Below are 22,522 nucleotides of genomic sequence, written 5' to 3' on the forward strand. Positions count from 1 at the left end.
AGCAGTAGGGTATGCAGGGAGGCTGGCTTCTCTGGCCTCTGACCTTCCCCCTATGCCCTCCTGTTTCAATTAGCAATAATCGCACCTCGGATAAACCTCATTGGCTACGATACTCTCCCTATGCCCTCCTGTTGTGGCCTACATTCACCTGACCAGTGCAGCTAGAGTGACAGATTGTGAGTTCTCCATATCTACCAGGCTACTACATTTTTCTCTTGAACTGCTGGAAAAGGGCCTGGTGGAGACCGAAAGTCAAAGCAAAGGAATATCCTAGTGAGGCTCACACATGGCGGGAGCTGTGTCAGGCCAGGCAACACAGCAAGGGAAGCCAGGGCCTCACAGCTCAGAACTATAGATGGTCTCTTGAAACAGGCTCAGCCAGGAGGTAATTGAGGGTCTGTGCAGCAGCCACTGTGACTTGTCACTCAGCAGCACCACAGTTACTTTGACAAAGCATTGCTGATTGGAAATTAAAATGCATGGAATTGTGTGGGGAGTGTTTTCAAGAAGAAACAGAATCAACTTAGCGGCACCATTGAGGCTCTTACAGCCGAACACCAGATGCAAGGATTTTTCAAGGAAACCACAAGGCTCCCTTCTTTCCCGGAGCAGCAGGTTTAGTGTTTTGGTTGGTTAGAGTAAAGCTATTTTAGGATACATTGCCAAAGCCTGAGAAGGGAGGTGTCAGAGAACTGTGTCAGGATTGATGCAGGCCCAGCCCTGAGACCAGTTTGGACAAGCGGCCCTTTGATTCTCTCCAGATCTGTCTGTCTGACCTGCTGATGTGTGTGGGCTCTTCAAGTCGTCTCTTTGTCCCACATCAGGTTTCTGCAGTGCTGTGGGGCCCAGGGGACTTGAGTCACCAGTGAGTCACCACTCTTTTTCTAACCTTCTGTGTGGGGCTAGATCAGTGGTTCCCAACCATGTGGGCAGATGCGAGACCCGACCTCCCTGGGCCCCTCATCTCCTGGGCAGGAGGCTCAGCCAGATTCCCTCTGCTGAGCTCAGATTGCTTCCATTAAAATAACAGTATATATGGAAATATAGTTTATGTCTAATGTGCTGTGAAGACAAATGTGCTGTTGATCAGTATATATTATGTATGTATAACATGTGGTTAATGTATCAGATTTTCTCCATTAGATTTTAATACCTATGTGTGTGTATGTATATATACATTCTGTCTAAAATATATATATTAGAACAATGGCCCTCGAAGATGTCCATGTCCTAATCCCTGAATCTGTGAATATGTTACCTTACATGGCAAAAGGGACCTTGCAGATGTGATTAATTTAAGGATCTTGAGGTAGGGAGATTATCTCCCAGACGGGCCCATTATAATGACAAAGTCCTTACAAGAGGGACATGGGAGGAGCCAGAATCAGAAAAAAAGAGATGTGATGACAAAGCCAGAGGTTGGAATGATGCGCTTTGAAGATGGAGAAAGAGACCATGAGCCAAGGAAGGTAGGAGGCCTCTAGAAGCTGGAAGGGTAAGGAAACAGATTCTCCTCTAAGGCCTCCAGAAGGAATTCAGCCCTGCCAACACCTTGGTTTTAGAGCTCTGACTCCATAACTGTAGAAAATAAACTTTGTTTTAAGTTTGTTTTAAAGCACGAAGTTTGTTGTATTGTTTTAAGCACTAAGTTTACAGCAATTTGTTACAGCAGCAATAGGAAACTAATCTACATATATATACGTACATAAGTGTGTGTACACATATATACATATATTCTAAGCTGTAAAATTCAAGGATTATAAAACTTAGATGTATTTGTACGTACCATATAAAGTGAAAATAGCAATAACTTACACTTAGAGTTCTGGTTATGACAGATTTATGTCCTGGAGCCAGCTCTGCCACGTTCCAGCATTGTGCCTTGGGCAAGTCACTGAACCTCTTTGCGCCTCAGTTTCCTCATCTCTAAAATGGGGACATGATCCTACCTCATAGGGTTGAAGTGAGGATTAAACAAGGTAATATATGTAAAGTACCTATCAGAGTACCTGGCCCACAATAAGCACTGAATTAGATAATATTATTATCTTAACTTTTCAGATGAAGAAACTGAGGTTGACTTTCCCATGGCCACGCAGCTCTGAAGTGGCACAGCTAGGATTGGAACCTAGCCAATCCACCACACTATGGTTTCCATACCATACTTTTTCGTCAATAGAGAGAGAGTATCTGTTATGGGCTGAATGTCTGTGTTCCCTCAAAATTCACATGTTGAAGCCCAAACCTCCAGTGCAGCTGTATTTGGAGATGGGCCTCCAAGGTTAATTAAGGTTAAGATGAGGTCATAAATGTGGGGCCCGGATCAGATAGGACTAGTATCCTTGGACCTTGATCCTCCTCCCCCGCCCTCGCCCTCCCCAGTTGCCCACACTAAGGAAAAGGCCATGTGAGGACACAGCAAGAAGATGGCCATCTATGAGCCAGGAAGAGAGCTCTCACCAGAAACCAAATTTGTTGGTACCTGGATCTTGAACTTTCACCCTCCAGAACTGTGAGAAATAAATCCCCGTCGTTTAAGCCACTCAGTCTGCGGTATTTTGTATGGCAGCCTGAGTGAACCAATATATTTTCCTTCCCCAGACCCCAATTCCCATTCCACAATCACACAATCCTGTTAACTATTTGGTGTATACCCTTACAGACAGATAGACACACACACGCAAACACACACAAAAACAATAAATAACAATTTTAAAAATAAAATGCCATCATACAATATATGTGGTTTTGTAACTTGGTTATTCATTTAATATATCAAGAACATCTTTTTTGTTAAATTTATTTTAATTATATAAAAATACATGGACAGATTCTTTTTAAAAAGTTAAAATATTATAAGTAAAGCTATTGTCTCCCCTGGCCACCACTTTTAATCCTGGTCTTCTCCTTATGCCTTGAGATAACTACTGTTTGAGTTTAATGTGTGTCCTTCTAGATCTTTCTTTAAATACCTTTGCACACATGCACATGTACCCGTAGTAAATGCATAGTATTGTTTGTTGTTTGTGTCATGTTCTTACACAATTTGTGTCTTGCTCTAAGGATTCTTGTGAAACCTGGCATTGTGTTTCTGAGATCCATCTACATTTAGGAACATAGATTTGGTTTATTCCTTTTAACTGCTGAATTGCGCTCTGTCACACTAATTATTTCATTATGTGTGTCCATTCCATTATTGATAGACCTTTAGGTCATTTTTAATTTCTTGCTATTGCAATGCTTCAATTAGCTTCTTTATCTGTCTTCTTGCACAGGTGTGAAAGTGGTTCCCTGGGGTAGAGACCTAGCAGAGGAAGTGCTGGCTCATAGGATATGCACATTTACAGTTTTAGTAGACTACCAAAGAAGCTTCCAAAGTGAGTGTGCTCATTATATTTCTTTGACGGTATATGAGAGTACTCTTTTCCCTATAGTATCACCAACACTTGATTTTGTCTGTGTTTTAATATTTGTAGATCTGATGAGTGAAAATAGGATCTTGATTTAGTTTGAATTTGGAAAAGTTAATCAATTAGATAATTGAGCAACTTTTCAAACTGGCTATTTGAGTTTCCTCTTTTATGAATTGCCTGTTCGTGTTCTTTACATGACCGTGAACCAATTCCCAATTTCTCATGTTCCCAATTTTTATTGCATTGTTTACCTTTTCCGTATGATTTGTAGGAGTTCTTGTGGGTATCTTTCTGTCTAAACACATACAGGTCTACTTTATTTATCTTTTCAATTGTTGCATAGTATTCAACCGTATACATCAGGGGTCAGCAAACCCTGAGGCCAAATCTGACCCTCCATCTGTTTTTGTAAATAAAGTTGTGTTTTTCTTTTTAAGACACAGCCATGTGCATGCTTTTACATTTTGTCTGTGGCTGATTTAGTGCTACAACAGCAGAGCTGAGCAGTTGTGACACAGGCTGCATAGACCACAAAGTCTAAAAATATTTACTCTCTGCCTCTTTACAGAAAAAGTTTGCTCTGATATGGATGTCATAGTTTATTTAACCATTTCTCTTTGGATGGAGATACAGGCTGTCTCGCCATTGTTATAAAGAATTCTATGATTGATATCATTACACACACACACATCTTTTTCTGCAGGTGTGAGCGGTTCCTTGGGCTGGATTCTTGGAAGTGGAATTGCTGGTTTATCAGATTGTCGTGGTTAGGGAAACTTGCTCATCTGAACAAGTCATACCTCTGAATTGGAGGATACTTTAAAGAAGTGTAGTTATTTCCTGGGAATAACGATAGCTTCTCATTATTTGATACCTGCTAGGTACTAGCCACTGTAAAACTTACATATATTATCTCATTTAATCCTCCCAGTATCCTTGACATTGGTATTAATAACTACCTTTTACATATGAAGAAATTGAGTTTCAGTGATGTTAAGTAGCTTGCCCAAGGCCGCAGAACTGGCGCACAGCAGAGCCAGGATTTGAACTCATTTCTCTGATTTCAAATCTCCCCTGTTTTCTGCTATACGGTGATGTCTCTCAGCAAAAGAGCAGTGATGCACACTATTGGCATAGCATAGTGTCACAAGTAGTGATTTTGCGTATTTGTTCTTTTTTAAATGAGCAGGTAACCACATTTGTAATTAATGCAGTAAGTTTCTGTAGACAGATGGGTGAAATTAAAGTAATTTTATAGACTCTTAAAAACGGTTGGCTTTCTAAGCAAGCTAAACATTTCCTTTGAAATCTTATTTATGCTTCTATAAATAAAGGCACAGCTGTGATGTCGTGGAAAAAACACTGGATTTAGAAATCCAAATTTGGAAAAAACCATGGTTTCTGCCTCCTTCCAAGGTTGCTGTGTGACTGTGGGCAAATTTCCTTCCTTTTCTGTGCCTCAGTTTGTTCACAGAGTGTTCACAGAGTTGTGAAGAATCAATGTGAATAGCAGTGAAGTGCTTGACAGTGCCCGGCATGTAATGAGGATACAATCTGTGATGGTCCTGAGGATAGTTCCAGAAGGAGAATTCAATCTCATAAACCCTGGGTACATTTCAGTGAGCTGGTTTCAAGGCTCAAGCTCTGCCCTGCTCTGAAGCCCTAACGCCACACCATTGGCATGAGAGTGACTGAGAGATGCCGGTCACCGGCCGTTGCCAAGAATGTACCTAATGCCTGCAGTGCAGAAAGGAGAGGCTAGGTCGTGACCTTTCCTGGCACTTAAATATTGCTAAACCTGGTCCATGCTCTTTTTCATGCTGAGAACCTTAACACTACCAGCTAACATTTATCCAGCACTTACTGTATACTGGAGGCTGTGCCAATTATTTAATTCTCACCACTCTGCTGGTAGACCAGTATCCTTCCATTCCTATGAGGAATAGGATAGATGAGGAAATGGAGGCCTAGACAGGTTACCGAGTGGCATGTACTGAGTAGGTGGAAAAGCTAGGATTCCAGTCCACATCTCTGACACTTAAGCCTGAGCATTTAACCACCATACTGTACTTTTCCCTCAGTTGGGAAGCCTCCAATGGGAGGATCTTGGCTGGGGCTATATATGCACCTATTTCAGCTGCGGGCTCCAGGTTGGGAGGGTTTGCCCTCTTGGGCATGCAGTGCATCAGACTCGTACACGCTAAATGGGCATCTCTTAACATCCGGAGGGCAGGCTTGCATTTCTTGACTGTCTGGCGCCACAAATGGACAAGTCTGCCTTAGACACACTGATTTTTCTCAAGATCTCAGGGAAGCCTCCCCAGGTGTTAGCAAGTGAAATCTGACACTGACCTCTTTGCTTTGGTCGCCGCCTTCCTCCTGTCGATGATGGAGCCTCTTTCACCCCATGCGGCTGCCCAGCACCCATGTCAGAACCAGATCAATTTGTCTGTGCCACTCTGTTGGAATTGCTGTCACTTTTTTGGTTTTAGCTGCCTCCCAGGCCATCTTGTTCGCAATATAAGCTCCAAATGGCCTGGAACTCGTCTTTTATGGCCTCTGCCATATTAAACATGTAGAACATAATATACCCTGCTTCAAAAACAATTGCGCAGCCTTCCAGCCAAGCAGCATATTGATTTTAATTTAGGCAATTGCACACGTTTTCAGTCTCAAGAGGGACTTGGGGGCTTCAGACTGCCAGTGGCTCATGGCCCTTCCCCCACCCACCCCCACTGCTCCTGTTGGGACTGGAAGAGCCTAGAGATCATAGGGTGAGAGGCATAGGCCTCCTTCAGAGCACCGTGTTTTCTCTTTTGGAGTCAAGAACATCTCAGCCTCAGTTCTAGAACTTCTATGAAGTAGTAAGGCACAAGGGTTCAGATCCTTGCCTTACCACGGAATGGTACATCACCTTGGGCAAGTCATTTCACCCCTGGACCTCAGGCTTCTCACCAGTAAAATGGGGCAATGAGGACATTTAACTCACAAAGCAGATGTTAAGATTAATTATCAATCACTTGAAGATCCTCAATATGAATTCAGTGAAAAAAGTAGACTAAATCTGTAAAGGTATATAATGCTTTTTTGTTGAGTGACTAACCATGGCAGAATATTTTAATGCCCAGGAAGGGTTTCTTCTCACTCCAAGGAGGCATGAATTCACTTATCAAACTCTATTTATTATTCTGAACAACCACTGCATGGAGACAGTGGGGCCTGGTACATTTTGCATTTTGGTAAAGATGGTGGCATCCTACACACAAGGCTGATGGTGCATAGCTTCATCAATTAGCCAATTCCAGGGACTCTGTCATTAACACCAGACCCCTGTGCAGCTTTCACTTATTTGTTCAACGTACGTTTGCAGAGTTCTCACCTTGCTAGGTGCTGCTACATCATTGCGAAGAAGTCAAAGTGTTTGCCTCCAAGGAACTCACGACTTAGGGTGGAAGATGGACACACATCACGGTCATTTCCCAGTGCTCTGGTGGCTGTTCCCAAAGAAACATCCTGCAAGCCCGGGGAAGGCCATTTTAGGTCTCCTTATTTTCCACTGTCTCGGGGGACTCACAGTAGCAGAGCTCCTAGGAATTGAAACTCAAATACAGTGGCTTAAACACATTATCAGGTTATTTTCTGACTTGTGAAAGAAGTCTTGAGGTCAGCAGCTAGGGATGAGGAGCTCCAGCTGTCAAGTCAACATGCCAGCAGAAAGACGAGACAGGGTGACAGGACAAAGGGTGTTCACTCTCAGCTGAGTCACCCCTCTTTAAAGTGGTGTTCCAGAAGCCCTGACAACTTACCTCTTGTTGAGTCCCCTTGAGTCTGTTAGCTGGGCACTTTGTTGCCCCTACAGAATAGAAGGAAAAGTGGTCACTGGATAGACAACTAATGGTCATTGCAATATCTACTCAATAGACTGTAGCTTTTTCCACCACCTTGAGATTTCTTACATGTGTTTAAAAATAAAACGGATGAGCGGGATATCAGGATGCACTGATGATGAAGTTTTGCAGTACAGTGTGGGATGCCATGGCTTTCAATGGCGTGATTAATGTTGATTTGTGTTCCTGGTGTGATAAGTGGGAACTAACAAAGTGAAGGATGGAGACAAGATGGAGTGGCTGAGCTGATTGGAGGCTGACTCGGAATAAAGTGGCTTCCTTGGAGTAGGCTTTGGGAATGGAGCACGTGGGCACCCATGTCTCCTACAATCAGGGAAGCCACTTTTCCTGTCTTCAACCGAGGGGAGAAAAGCTAGAGAGAGCACCAGGTGGTAGTTGGTATTCTGGGGCCATTTCTTTGGCTAAGATGTCCTGACCTGAATCTATAGCAGCAGTCAAAGGAGTTTTGCTGCTTCAGCAAACTGCCTGAGAGGTCCCAAACCACTGGAATGAGTTTCAGCTCTCAGAAATGAGCCTGGAAGGGATGCTATCAGCCTCTTGCATTCCTAAATTGACCTGTCATGATGGCATGAAGCAATTGTGTCTTTCAGATCAGAATGGCTTTACGTTAAAAAAAAACTCTAACTCTAGAGTTGCAGAGAAATTACATTAGAATAATGAATAGAATTTGATAAGTGAAAATCTACCTTTGCCTGCTTGTAGAGAAATAGCTAAATGTCAGCCAAAAATGAATGTTTCAGTACCTTGGAGAGTTCCATAAATGCCAACTACTGACAACCCATCTCGTGGAGAGGTACTCGGAGATCTGGGGAGAGATAGGCAACGGGGCCTATTGTAGCGTTCATCCTCGCCGCCCTCCCCACTATGCTCACACAAAGCAGTTAACTGCTCTGCCATTGTGGAAGTCACGCATCCAATTTCCTGTCCTCCATCCTCACTGGGTGCCCGCAGACACCCCAAACTCAGCATGTCCCAAACTGACCATCACCCTTCCTCCTAAACTCTGTGTTTTCCATCCAAATTAGAACTCTGGGTGGCATTCTTGACTCCACCCCATATGCCCAATTCTGATCAATCACAAAGTTCCACTAATTCAAATGCCAGAATTTTTCTCAAGTCCATTTTCTCCTTTCCATCCTTAGTACAATGGCTGTGGTTCAGACTTTTCTTTCTCCTGTTCTACTTCCAACCTTCTGATGGCTATTCCTGCCCTCAAATCTCCCCCCTCAATTCTGTCTTTATATGCACGTGTTGGGCCCACTTTCTGATATAAAATTCTTCAGTGGCTCCCTCTGCCCTACATGATAACGTCCAATCTATTTACGCATGGCTTACTCCAGTAACTTATCACGAAAAGTAGTGGAGCATGGCGGTTAAGAGTATGTGCTCCAGGGCCAGCCTGTCTCGTCGCTCTGTCACTTGCTGTATGATTTGGGGCAGTTACTTCTACTGCCTGTGACTTGGTTTTCTCATCTGTAAAATGGAGATGATCGTCTTATCTCATTAGGTTGCTATGAGAATTAAGTGAGTAAATAAATAAATAAGTATTTTATACACACACACACAAGCACACACACTTACAATAGTGCTGGCCGCATAGGAAGTGCAGTATAAGCATTTGCTATTTTATCTCCTTTCCCATTCAGTGTGCTCCACGACACCTTGTGATTTTCCACTCTCAACGTAGTTTCCTCCCTACGTCAAGTGATCCCTCATTTTGTTCTACTAGGCTTTGTTCCCATTGACCCCTCTGCCTCAGAGGTCCCCCGCACCTCCCCCTGGCCAGTTCCCAGCCGTCCTCTGTGACTGAGTTCGGGAATCGCCTTCTGGTCTCCTACGATACCTTGGGCACTTCCTTGACTTCACATTTTCACTTTGGTCTACAACGATCTATGTACCAGCCTATTTCCTCTACTAGCTAGCTCATGGAGAGGAGAGGTTGCATCTTATTCATTTTTTTAAATTTTATTTCCTGCCACTAGCTCAGTGATCGGTCTTTAGAAGAAATGCAGTAAAAGTTTGTGGACTGAAAGATATTATACTTCTAATAAAAACTCCACTGTCAGAGCTATCTTTCTAAACATCAGTCTGACGACAACTCCTTTCTGCTCAAAAATGTTTATTCTGAAGCAGTGAGGATTATATTCAGAATAAACCACAAGACCAACAGCCCACTTCTTATTTGCAGGATGAGGGAGAGCCCGGCTGGAGAGCTGTCCCCCGGGAAGGCTGTTTGTCAGGTGACCTAAGGCAGTGGAGCTAGAGGGAGACAGAAATCATGAGGGGAAGCAAGGTCACAGCTGGGTGGCTGTCCTGCTTTGTTAGCCACTTCCCGAGGGGACAACTGCCTTACCTCCTCTCTGTGACAAGCCAGCTCTGCCTACTCAATCCCATCTGCTCATTTGGAACCTCTCGGTGGAGCATCAGAACCTGCTACGTCTCCTGTGTTACCTGCTCCAAGGAGCTCAGGGGCTAGTGCTCAGGTGGCCAGAGGAGCTGTGGGCTTCTCCCTGTCATGTGACAACAATGATCTCAGGTGCAGAGCTGGCGGTCATGTCCCCATGAGATCATTAAGAACCTGGGAGAGCAGTCCCCACTCTAGGGCAGTGACTCCCCGCCCTGGCTGTACAATAGAAGCACCTGGGCTGTATCTGAACCTCACCTTGTCCAGGAAATACCCCTGATAATTGAATCAGAATGTCTGGTGGTGGGACCAGGTGTCAGGAATGTTTAAAACTGCCCGGGTAATTGCAGTGTGCAGCAAGTGGAGAGTCACTGCTGGAGGAGAGGGAGTGGTGCAGAGCTGGGTGGGAGGAAGAATTAAACCTGTTAACTTGTCTTTTTTCTGGGCCACATGCACTTTCTTCTTAAAAAACAGTTACAGATTAAGCTACTTCCCCATCCCCCATAGACACAGTTCTAGGTATCATCCAGCTTACAGTCAAGTAGGAGAGAGAGACCATGAACTTGAGTTACAAATTATGAAAGGTTCTATGGAGAAAAAGAACAAGGTGCCATGTGGAAAATAACTTATTTTACACTGGTTTATGGGGAGGTGAAATTTAAGCTGAGACCTATAGAACAAGGAGCCAGTTATTTGAAATGATGGGAAGAGCATCCCCAGGCTGGAACAGTATGTGCTAAGGCTCCATGGCAGGAAAACGCTTGATGTTTCTACTCCAATTTGACATCTTCCACAAACATTCTCTGATTTCCTACTCTATGGCAGGCAGAATATAGAGATGGTAGGCATGGTCCCTAGGTTTGAGGAGCTCATAATTCAAGGGAGACAGTGTATAAAGAAATGGATTGAAATAAGCAAAGTTTAGCAGGACTTCCGGGGGAAGCAAATTTAATTCTGCCCAATGAATGAAATGGTATATGTGTATGGGGCATGATCAAAGCTCTCAGAGGAGAGAATTAGGGCTTTGAATGATGACATAGAACCACCTTCTTTTGTCAGATGCTCTCTTCGACATCTGTGGGAAGAATTCTCCAGATGGGGGAGAAAGTGCCACAGGCACCGGGGAGCTCATGTGTAAAGGCATGGAAACATCAGAGTGCTTGGCACGCTTGGGGAGTGAAGAGTTTGGTGTGTCTGGGGCCTCAGATGGGGCATGTGCTCTGATGGGAATGTGGCTGGAGATGGGTGGAACTGAAGAATGACACTAGGGGCTCTCTCTGGGCTGCCTCACAATAGGGGGAGCTAGGATGTATGATTCTCTGATCCCAGAAGGGGCTGCAAGTCCCATGGGACCTGGATAAGATCTACTCTCTCCTCAGTTGGAGTTAACTGTGCCTGAATTCAACTTCCCATGGAATGGGAGCTCCCAGAGTCTCCAGGTGCTAGGCAGCTGGCATCTCCCAGCAGTCCTCTGTACACCTGGCACTGCAGCCTGCATCCCCTGGTGCCTGAGTCCTAAATGTTTATCGTTTCCCCCCTTCCTGGGGCAAAGCCACTTTCACATTTGCTCCCTACAAATGGAGGACAATGGGGTAGAGCCCTCTGATGACCCACAGAACACACAGCTGTGCCGCAGCCCAAACTTCCTTCTCCGCAGGATGCCAAGAGGGCGGGGGCTGGGCACACCTGCTGAGCCTTCTGCCCACTAGTTCCAGGTGCCCCAGGTGATGCTTCCTGTTGTTTGTTCCAAGCTCTTTTCACCATAAATGGGATACTGGGGCAGGGAGAAGGTGAAGATGAGGCTGTATGGTTTGGTGGAGCGAAGTTTGGAAGGGTCTTGTGAGTCATGCTTAGGAGCTTGGACTTCATCCTTGGGAATGAGGGGTCAAGGGAGGATTTCCAGCCTGGGAGGGCCATGATCAGATCTGTGTTTCTGAAAGATTTCTCTGTTGGTTGACATGAGGATGGATGTAAAGGAAAGATACTAAACTCTGGGGTTCACAAGGAATGTCAGTTCCCTGAGGGCCAGCGTGTTTGTCTCTTGTTCACTACTTTCCCCAGGGTCTAGAACAGTGCCTAGCACATAGTTAGTACTCAATAGTTATCTGATGAATGAATGAGACCGGTTAGGATGCTGTTGCCCTGGTCCACGTGAGAGATGATGCTTAAACTTGGTCAGTGGCTTGAGGGTGAAGAAGAGTTAGATACTGAGACAGTTTGGAGGGAGGGTTTAGGATGGGAGAGCACAGCTGGAATAGCAACTAAAATCATTTTACTCCTTTAGCCCAGCACCAAGGACAGAGAATTCAGCAGCCAGGCTACAGTCCTTACCGCTGTAAGGTTGGCTTGAGATTTTCTATTTTCTATCCTGGGGTTTGGGCTCCTACCCCAAGGAGTTGGGGGCTCCATGATCAGCATCCTCTTCCAGGAATTATGGTCTGGGTACCACCCTGTCCTTGGAGGACTCTGTGACACCGTGGCTTCCTGGTGCAGCAGGTGGGATTGTTACTGAATTTGCTGTAGTGCACAATAGAAGACCTACAGTCAGAGTTTCTGTCTCTGACATACTTTTCTATTTAAAATTGAAAAGGATACTGTTAAAATAAAAATTTCCCCTGGATGCTTCCAAACTCAACCTCTCATCTTGCATAGGTACCCTTTGATAATTCATTCAAAGGAATCCCCAAATCTAGTCTGTACCTAAGCAAACTGTTGTTTACTCTCTAGCCTTTATTCATCTGTTTATTCATGTGTTTTATGTTTTTCAAGGTAATTTAGGGTGGTCATTACTGTTCTGAGCTAGAGCATAAGTTTCATCTTAGATGCTGGATCAGGCAAGTTCTTAGTTGCAAGCTACAGAAATCAATTTTGGTTAATGTAAGCAGAAAGGAGATTTTTTAAAAAAGTTTTTATGCTATAAAAAATACATATAACATAAGATTTACAATTTTAGCTGTTTTTAAGCATACAATTCAGTGGCATTAATTACATTCACAATGTTGTGCAACCATCACCACTATTTATTTCCAAAAATTTTTCATCACCCCAAAAAGAAATGCTATACCCATTAAGCAATAACTCTCCATTCTCCCCTTCCCCTAGCCCCTGCTAACCCGAATCCTAATTTCTGTCTCTATGAATTTACCTATTCTAGATATTTCATATTAGTGGAATTATACAATATATGTCCTTTTGTGTCTGGCTTACTTCACTTAGCATAATGTCTTCAAGGTTCATCCATATTGTAGCATGTATCAGTACCTCCTTTTAATGGCTGAATAATATTCCACTGTATGGATATACCACATTTTGTTTATCCAAGAAAAGGAATTTTTGAAAGGATATTGAATAGGTTTTGTAGACCAAAGCCTGGAGCCTACACAGCCAGTGGGATACTTCGGGTTCTCTGGGGGCTTTGCCTCAGAATCCCCAGCAGTGAGTCAAAGCTGCCTCTCTACTCTGTAATCTGGGGTAAATTATTCTGAGCCTCTGTCCCTCAGCTGTAAAATAGGGATAAAGAATCTCATGCAGGCTGTTTATTCATTTGAGATAATCCATGTAAATCACTCAGAAGAAATTGTGGCACTTAAATAAAAAAGTGTTCATGAATGTTACCCATTGTTGTGGCTTATAAAAATCATTGTTTATCCTTCTTCTTCCTAATATAAAATAAGACAAGTAGAACTTTTTCTAAAACATCTCCTCCTAAGGAAAGAGACAAAACTAAGTTGCTTTCTGGTACATGTTTTCAATCCATTTTTTCTTGGGATTAGGACTTCTGAGGAAAGGAAAAAGGCTCTCCTCCTGACTAGGAGGGAGACGACCCTGCCAGTCCAGCCTGATGTCCTCTTTAGACCCAGGCAGCTTTAGGGCTTTCTTTTCCGAGTACAAGCCCCCACTGTGGAAGGACAAACGGACCAGGTGGCTGCAGGTAGTGTCTGATGAAGGGGAATAAGATGTGGTTCCTTTTGCACATGATGCCCTGTTGACTCTGACTGCACTCCCCTGCCATGGGAGCTAGTTACTGACTGGGAGGATGTTATAGTCTTTTCGAAGTGGATGGATCTGGGTTCAAATCCTGGCTCTGTTGTTTACAGGTCAAGTTTCCCACTTTATAGGGCTGAGAAAGGTTATCCATGGGAGCAGCACAGGGATGGGTAGCACCCAGGAGAGCTACTGCCCTAGGGCGCTGTGGGCAGAGGTGCCAGCGTGGAGCCCCCAGAAGAAGCTGGAACATCAAGCTGAGGTATCCTGTCGCTCGTTAGTCTGTCACTCCCTCTGGCCTCTCTGCAAGAGTCAGCTTGGACATCTTGGCAGTGGGAGCCTTTGGTGTGGTCTTATGGTCTCATCTTTGGCAAGGAAGGAGCATGACTCCTTCTTTTCTATCTTTTACTGGCTGAGGTTCGGCAATTCTGGGTAGAGCCTCGAGCCGGCTTGAGCAACCTTGAAACGTAGCTCTGCCCTCTGATTCCCCAAAGCGTTTTATTTAGTTGTGAAATTGATTTTTTGTTGGTGTAAACCTTGTTATAACAAAATGATCTTCACCCACAATTCAAATGCCCTGAGAAATCAAACTTATATGCTGCATTTCGACTTCGCTCTTGCCACTAACCAGCAAGGCCACAGCAGTGCTGGAGCACAGTTATAAGGTATTTTCCAAGACCCGTCATGGGTACTCCCAACGGCGGCTTATAGGACCGCGTCATAATATGATTACAACAATGACGATCTCTCATACAATACAGATAGTTCAACTCCATCACTTATTTATTCTTTTCAAAATCCTTTTGTGCCTGGCATGTGACAGAAGACTAGTCCCATTTTATAGATGCGGAAACTGGAATTTAGACACTGATTGCTAACAGATGGCCCACCTGGGTCAGTATCCACATCTTCTGACTTCTGGCCCTGAAGTCTATTTATTCTCCCTACTGTGAGCTGGGCAACATGAGAACTCCAGATTTTATTGACTTGGTAGTTTGTGACATGGTTCCAGGGAGGTCACTTGATCTCTCTCTGCCTGGAAAGGGGGCAAATCTGTAATCTTTCTCTCTCTCTTTCTCTCTCCAGATTTCCAAAGAGGAAACAGCTCTCAGCCAGAGCAGAAGCCTGAGCCTGGTTTGTAGGCAGCGGGGTGTACAGGTGGCTCATTGCCTTGAGCCCCAGGGCAGCAGTAAATTGATATTTGCTGATCTCCAAGCCTCTGGCAGAGATGCCGAGGGAGGGCTGGGAAAGTGACATTTCTGTAAATAACCACACCTGGTTTTAAGAGCAGAAGGGTTGGCATATCCCTGTAGCCTCATCAATTACCATCAACCTTTTGCAAAGGGAGCCCCAGGGGAGAGAATGTCTTCACACTCTTACGATTATTTATAGACACCTCGTCCTGTCCGCACTCTGCGGGGAGGATGGTTTGCCGGGCAGCAGCCTCCTTCCAGATGTGTTTATATTCTTCCAGGCCCAGCAGAATGTGTCCTTCAGCCCCTCCACTACAGGCAGCAGCGAGGATGTCCAACATTGGAACATAAAGAAGATGTGCAAGGGGAGGCATGGGGAAGCATGCCTGAATTTCTCAGTTAGATTCATGTATCTCCCAGTGAACACTGATTGAATAGCCACTTTGCTGCTAAAGAAGGACATTCAGTGTAGTGGTTAAATAAACACGTTTGCAAGCAGATAGACCCGGATTTAAATCCTAGCTCTGCCATCTACAAGCTGTGTGGCTTTGGTTAAGCTACTTAAAGCTTCTGCTTCCATTTTCTCATCTGTAAAATGGGATAATAATACCTCCTCTCAGAGTCATTGTGAGGTTTGAATGCAAAGGGTTGAGCAGTGCCTGACACAGCAAGTGGTAGGTATATGGTGCCTTTTTTTCTTTTTAATATGGAATGCTTCATGAATTTGTGTGCCATCCTTGCGCAGCAGCCATGCTAACCTTCTCTGTGTCTTTCCAATATTAGTGTATGTGCTGCTGAAGCAAGCACTGGTACCCATGTCTTATAACACACTACCAGATACTCTGTGTGTGTATGTGTGTGCATAATTTTTTTTTTTGAGGAAGATTGGCCCTGTGCTAACATCTGTTGCCAATCTTCCTTTTTTTCCCTCCCCAAAACCCCAATGCATAGTTGTGTATCATAGTTGTAGAGTTGTAGCTTTTCTATATGGGACGCTGCCTCAGCTTGGCTTGATGAGCAGTGAGTAGGTCCGTGCCCAGGATCCAAACTGGCGAACCCCAGACCACCGAAGCGGAACGCGCAGACTTAACTGCTTCCCCACTGGGCCGGCCCCTGTGTGTATAATTTTGATAGGAAACAGGCCTGAAGAAAGAGAGGCAATATAGGCAGTACAGGCAGGGAATTCCAGCTTTTAGGAATTGCTGTTCTAGCTGGGATGCTGGCCTGGGCTGCCAGCATCTGGTGTCGAGGCTCGGCAACCTCTCCAGATGGAGAGTCTTGTTGGCATGCCACACTCTGAGCGGAGCATTGGTTTAACAGTTAACCCAGCCCTGGCAAAAGTGAGGCTGCCTAAAGTGACAAAAAGAAAAGACACATTTTGGGTGAGTTATCTGCAGTCAATGGATTTTCCTGCTCCATTGTCTCCTTTCCAAAGGCCTACCTTCACTGAAGTATAATGATTACCCACTCCACGAACCCCTTGCATTAAAATTTTCTTATAACAAATTTAAAATTCACAAAATTAGGCAGAATAGTAGAATGAGCCCTCATGTACCTCTCACCCAGCCACAAAATAAACTCAGGGCCACTCTAGTTCCGTCTATACTCCCCTTGCCCGAGTATTTAAAACACATCCCCCAAATCATATCATTTCACCTTGTGTTTTTGTGTATGCCTTTCCGAAAATAAGAACTTTTTAAAAGAACAATCTTAATATCATTATCACAGTGAAAAAAATCAACAAGTTCTTAATATCATCAAATATCCAGTCAGTGTTCAAATTTCCACAATTGTTTCTATTTTTTCCAGTTGAATCCGGTCTAAATAAGATTCACACATCATAATTGGTTGATATTTCTATTAGTTTCTTCAATTTATAGATTCCCCAGCTCTCTTTTTATTTCCTTGCAATTCATTTGCGGAAGAGACTGGGTCATTACCTATTTTCTAGATAAGACTGCAACCCTGTGGTGTTGTCTACCTTGCTCCTTTGTCCCCTTTATTTTCTGTAAAATGGCAGCTACATCTGGTGACTTGGTCTGATTCAGATTTATTTATTTCTTTGCAAGACTACATTGTAGGTATTGCCCTGTGCTTCCATCAGCTGGCACGTAAAGACTGGCTGTCTCTTTTTGTGACTTAACAGCCATTGACAATCATTGCCCAGATCCATGATTTCATCTGGGGGTTTGCAAAACATTGGTATTCTAATTCCAGCATTCCTTCCTCATTTATTACATGGACTATTTCTATAGCAAGAATTGTTTCCTCATCGACTATTTGATTAACTCATGATATAGGATAATCAAGAAAAACGGGTCAAATGCTTGATTCTTTCCTTATACTTATCAGCATTCAGAATAGTGGGTTGGTTCCCTTACATCCTCCAGAGATGACCAATGAGATTTTTTGTTTTATAGTATCATTAAGAACTCATGAATTTAAACATATTCCATGTGTTTCAATCTATTGCAGTTATTATTCTCTTTGACGCTCAGATTTTCCCATCTCTGGCCAGTGAGTTGGAGCCTCTTTTCTGAGTTGCTTCCTGAGTTCTGACATGATCATGACCCCAGTAGTCATTGGTAGACTCCTTGCTTTCTGGAAAGAAAAGATGTCCAAGTTTGGAAATGGAAATATTTCTTAAACAGAAAATATATTATTCGTTTATGCTGATATTTTCACTTCAAATTTAGGATTACAGGGCTTCTCTTAACTTCCTTGATTTTATTTTGAATCTTTTCCTCTTATACTAAAAATCTTGGTTCTTAATGACAATAGCATAATTGCTGATTTGCTTAACCCTATTATACATATATTTTAGAAAAACAATACCAAAAATATGATTAGTGGAAACTGTTATTATTATTATTTTTGTAGCTTTTAGGTATATGTCTTACTAGACACATACAGTTGAATTACTGTATTTTCAAACCATTTAAAATAATATACTTCTGCCTCATTAAGCTATGAACTCAATGCAGTTAGATCCATTTATTTTATTTTGCCCTTGATTTGAGGAATTGCCTTTTTCATTCTGATTTAACACTTTATAATCACCTAAAACATTTTCATGATTCTAAAGCAAATCTTAAAAATAAGGTATTATTTAGAGAAGTCTAGCTTCTATCCTAAACTCACTTCTCTTTTTTCTTCTCTCCCTTTAGCCAACAATTTTATTTACTTTATGGTTTATTCTTCCGTAATGTTTTTTTTTTTTTTTTTTTTTTTTTTATAATTCTATCCATTTATTTTTCCCCCCAAAGCCCCAGTAGATAGTTGTATGTCATAGCTGCACATCCCTCTAGCCGCTGCATGTGGGACACGGCCTCAGCATGGCCGGAGAAGCGGTGCATCCGTGCGCGCCCGGGATCCGAACCCGGGCCGCCAGCAGCGGAGCGCGCGTTCTCAACCGCTAAGCCACGGGGCCGGCCCCCTTCCGTAATGTTTTAACTAAGCAAAACCATACATGAATACATACTTATAGACATATGTGCATGTGTGTGTGTGTATATATATGTATATATACATATATATACATATATATACACTCTCTAAGATAAATGGTAGCTTATTATATATACTTCAGTCCACCTTTTTTTCATCTTAACATTATATGCTGGAGCTCATGCTGTGGTAATATATAGAGATATTCCGCATTCCTTTCCACAGTTGCATAGTTCTTCACTATTTGAATGTACCGCTGTTTATTCAACTAGTCCCCTGTTGATGGACATTTGGGTTTTTGCTATTACAAAAATGTGTTCCTGTTTTGTGTTTCTGTCAGTATTTCTTTAGGACGGATTCCTAGACGTACGCTTCCTGGGTCAAAGAGTCGGAGTGTGTATATTATTTTGCTGGATAGTGCCAAATTCTCTTCCTTAGGATTTGCACCTTTTTGCATTCCTTCCAGCAATGATGGGAGTGCCTGTTTTCCAAAAGCCTGGCCAAAAGAGTGTTTGTCAATCTTTTGGATTTTTGCCATCCTGATAGGTGAAAAGTGGCATACTGGTGTATTTTTGCGTTTTTCTTATTATGTACACAATCAAGATATTTTCATATAGATAAGGGGCATTTGTATTTAGTTTTCTGTGAATTGCCTGTATATATCCCTAGCCTTTTTTTTTTTCTATAGGATTATTGGTCTTTCCTTCTTTCTTGTTAAAAGTTCTTTATATATTGGAAAGACTAACCCTTTATCTATGATAAAAGTTGAAAAATTTCTCCAAGTTTGTTGTCTCTTTACTTTTCTATGTGTTTAAAATTTTTTTTCTTATTTTTATGTAATAAAAGTCATTAATCTTTTCTCTTATGGCTTCTAGATATTGAGTCAGAGGTAGGAAAGTTCCCCCTCGCTCCTGGATCATAGAATAATTCAGACTTGTTTTCTCTGTACTTGTATGGATTCATTTAAAACATTGAACTTTCTCATCCACTTGGAATTTATCTTGGTATATGGTGTGGGGAATGAATACAATTTTATCTTTTTACATATGGCTATTCAGTTAGTCTCATGCCTTTGATTAAAAAGACCATCATTTCCCCCACTAATTTGAGACTCTGCCTTTATAATATACTAAATTTCCAAATGCAATTGGATCTATTTCTGGATTTTCTATTTTTTTCCATTGGTCTATGCATGTAACACCACCAAACTCTTCTAATTAGAGATAGTATAATATGTTTTAATATCTGACAAGGGTATCCCCTTCTCATTTCTCTCTCTGTCTCTTTTTTCAGGCTTTTTCCCTCTTGGCTATTCTTGTTTATCTGGCCATCCAAATGAATTTTATAATAAACTTTGATCATATTTTTATTTGATTGTATTACATTTATGAATTATATTAAATTAAATTTTATGAATTAACTTAGACCTGAAATCTTTCATATTGAGTCTTTCTTTCCAAGAATATGGTATATCTTTCCATTTGTGCGACATTATTTTTGTGTGTTTTTTTGAATTGTTTTATAGTTTTTCTTCAAATAGGTTTTGGACATTTCTTGTTAAATTTATGCCTAGTTATTTCATTTTATTTGGCTTTCACAAAGGGAGTTATCTCTTCTAATATAACCTGATTTTTGTTTGTATATATGAAGATATGATTTTTGTATGTTGACTTTATAACCTACTTTACTGCATTCTTTTGTTTGTTTGTAATAGTTTTCTACTGATTCCTTTGGGTTTTCTAGATACATACTTATATAATCCTTTATTAATGTAATGGAAAATGTTAATGGATTTTAGAATATTGAATCCACTCTACTTGGTCATAATGAAAAATTGAATGTGCTGTTGGATTCTGTTTGCTAATTATTTAATGTTTTTATTGATATTTATAAGTGAGATTGGTCTATAGTTTTTTTCATTGATGCAATCATTTCAGGTTGAGATTGATGTTGTACTCACTTCATAAAATAATTTTTAGAAGAAGAATTTCTTTAAGAAATGATCTGGACCAGGTGATTTTTGTGGGAAAACTCTTTTTCTATTTCCTCTATTTCCTCTGTAGTATTTTATGTGTTTAGACTTTCTGTCTCCAACTCCACTGGGGTTGATTTTGACAAGTTGTCTAGAAAAGTATCCACTTCATCTATTTTTCCAAATTTATTTGCAAAGAATTGTACAAAGTAGGGTCCTATCATTTTTTTTAAAAAGTGCTCAGTTTTGATGGTTATTTCCTCCTTGTCATTTCTAATTTTATGTATATGGTCCTCCCAACCCCTGCTTTTTTCTTCAATTATGTTAGCTAATAGTTTTTCTATTATGTTATTTTTTTAAATAATTAACTTTTGGATGTTTTTATTAGTTCTATTTTTTTCTAACACTTTTTTGTGAGGTATAATTTACTTTCTGTAAAATGCATTATGGGTACAGTTTGATGATTTTGAAAAATTTATACAACATTTACACAAATTTATACAAAATTTATGCAACTAAACACTAATCAAGATAGAAAACAATCCATTACTCTAGAAAGTTTCTTCTTCCTCCTTTCCAGACAACCTCCTATGCCCAGAGGTAGCAATGTTCTAATATCTGTCACCATAGTTTAGTTTTGCCAGTTCTCAAACATCATATAAATGGTATCATACAGTATGTACTATTTTGTGTCTGGCTTCTTGTACTTAATATATGTTTTGAGATTCAAACATGTTCTTGAGTGTATCAGTGTTGTGTTCCTTGTCATTTCTGAGTAATATTCCACATTAGATACACCATGGTTGTTCATCTACTGATGGATTTGGGTTGTTCCGGTTTGGATCTATAAAGAATAAAGCTGCTATAAATATTTTTGCGGACACATGGTTTCCTTTTACTTGGACAAATACCTAGAAGTGGAATAGTGTACGTTAAACTTTATACAAAACAGGCGATTTCACTTCTGGATATCTATCTGAAGGAAATGAAAACACTAATTCAAAAAGATATCTGCACCCCCATGTTCATTGTAGCATTATTTAAAATAACCAAGACATGGAAGCAACCGAAGTGTCCATCAATGAATGAATGGATGAAGAAAATGTATATATACACAATGGAATATCATTCAGCCATAAAAAAGAAAGGAAATCTTCCCATTTGTGACAACATGAATGGACCTTGAGGGCATTGTGCTGAATGAAATAAGTCAGACAGAGAAAGACAAATACAATATGATCTCACTTATATGTGGAATCTGAAAAAGAAAACAAAGCAAAACAGTCTCATAGATACAGAGAACAGATTGGTGGTTGCCAGAGGTAGGGGCTGACAAAATGGATGAAGGGAGTCAAAGGTACAAACTTCCAGTTATAAAATAAATAAGTCCTGGGGATGTAATGTACAGCATGGAGACTATTGTTAATAATACTATATCGTATATTTGAAAGTTGCTAAGAGAGTAAATCTTAAAAGTTCTCATCATAAGAAAAAAATTTTTGTAACTGTGTAAGTGACAGATGTTAACTAGACTTATCATGGTGATCGTTTCACAATATATACAAATATCAAATCATTATGTTGTACACCTGAAACTAATATCGTGTTATGTGTCAATCATATTTCAATAAAAAGGTTATAAAAAATAAGGATGCTTAAAAAAAAAGAAACAGGTAATTATTTTTCCAAAGCATTGTACTGTTAACAACCCACCAACAATGTATGAATGTTCCAGTTTCTCTGTATCCTCATTGACAGCTGATATCATAAGTCTTTTTCAATTTTAGCCATTCTAGTGGGTGTGGGCTGATATCTCATTATGGTTTGAATTTAATTTCTTTGGTGACTAATGATGTTGTGCTTCTTTTCATGTGCTTATTAGCTATTTATATATCTTCTTTTGTGAAGTTCTTTTTGAAGTATTTGCCCCTTTTTTGAGTTGTCTTTTTATTATTGATTTGTAGGAATTCTTTATATATTTTTGGTACAATTTCTTTATCAGATATATGTTTTGAAAATATTTTCTCTCAGTCTGTGACTTGCCTTTTCTTTTCCTTAATTGTGTCTTTTGATGGACAGATGTTATTAAATTTGGTGAAGCCCAACTTATCATTTTTTTCTGTTATATATAGTGCATTTTGTATCCTCTCTAGAAAATTTTCCCTATCGCAAGGTCAAAAGGATATTCTGCTATGTTTTCT

General features: G+C 41.2%; 1 non-coding gene across 1 annotated transcript; it reads right to left on the reverse strand.

Annotated features, from left to right (window-relative positions):
* Nucleotides 1-15,602: 15,602 nt before the first annotated feature.
* On the reverse strand, nt 15,603-15,709 carry LOC147916557 (U6 spliceosomal RNA). The gene has a single exon (XR_015552824.1). It is a non-coding gene; the product is annotated as a U6 spliceosomal RNA (small nuclear RNA).
* Between the last annotated feature and the right edge of the window lie 6,813 nt (nt 15,710-22,522).

The sequence above is a fragment of the Ceratotherium simum genome, chromosome 7, assembly GCF_057802395.1.
Source record: "Ceratotherium simum simum isolate JZ-2026a chromosome 7, ASM5780239v1, whole genome shotgun sequence".
NCBI classification, from domain to species: domain Eukaryota; kingdom Metazoa; phylum Chordata; class Mammalia; order Perissodactyla; family Rhinocerotidae; genus Ceratotherium; species Ceratotherium simum.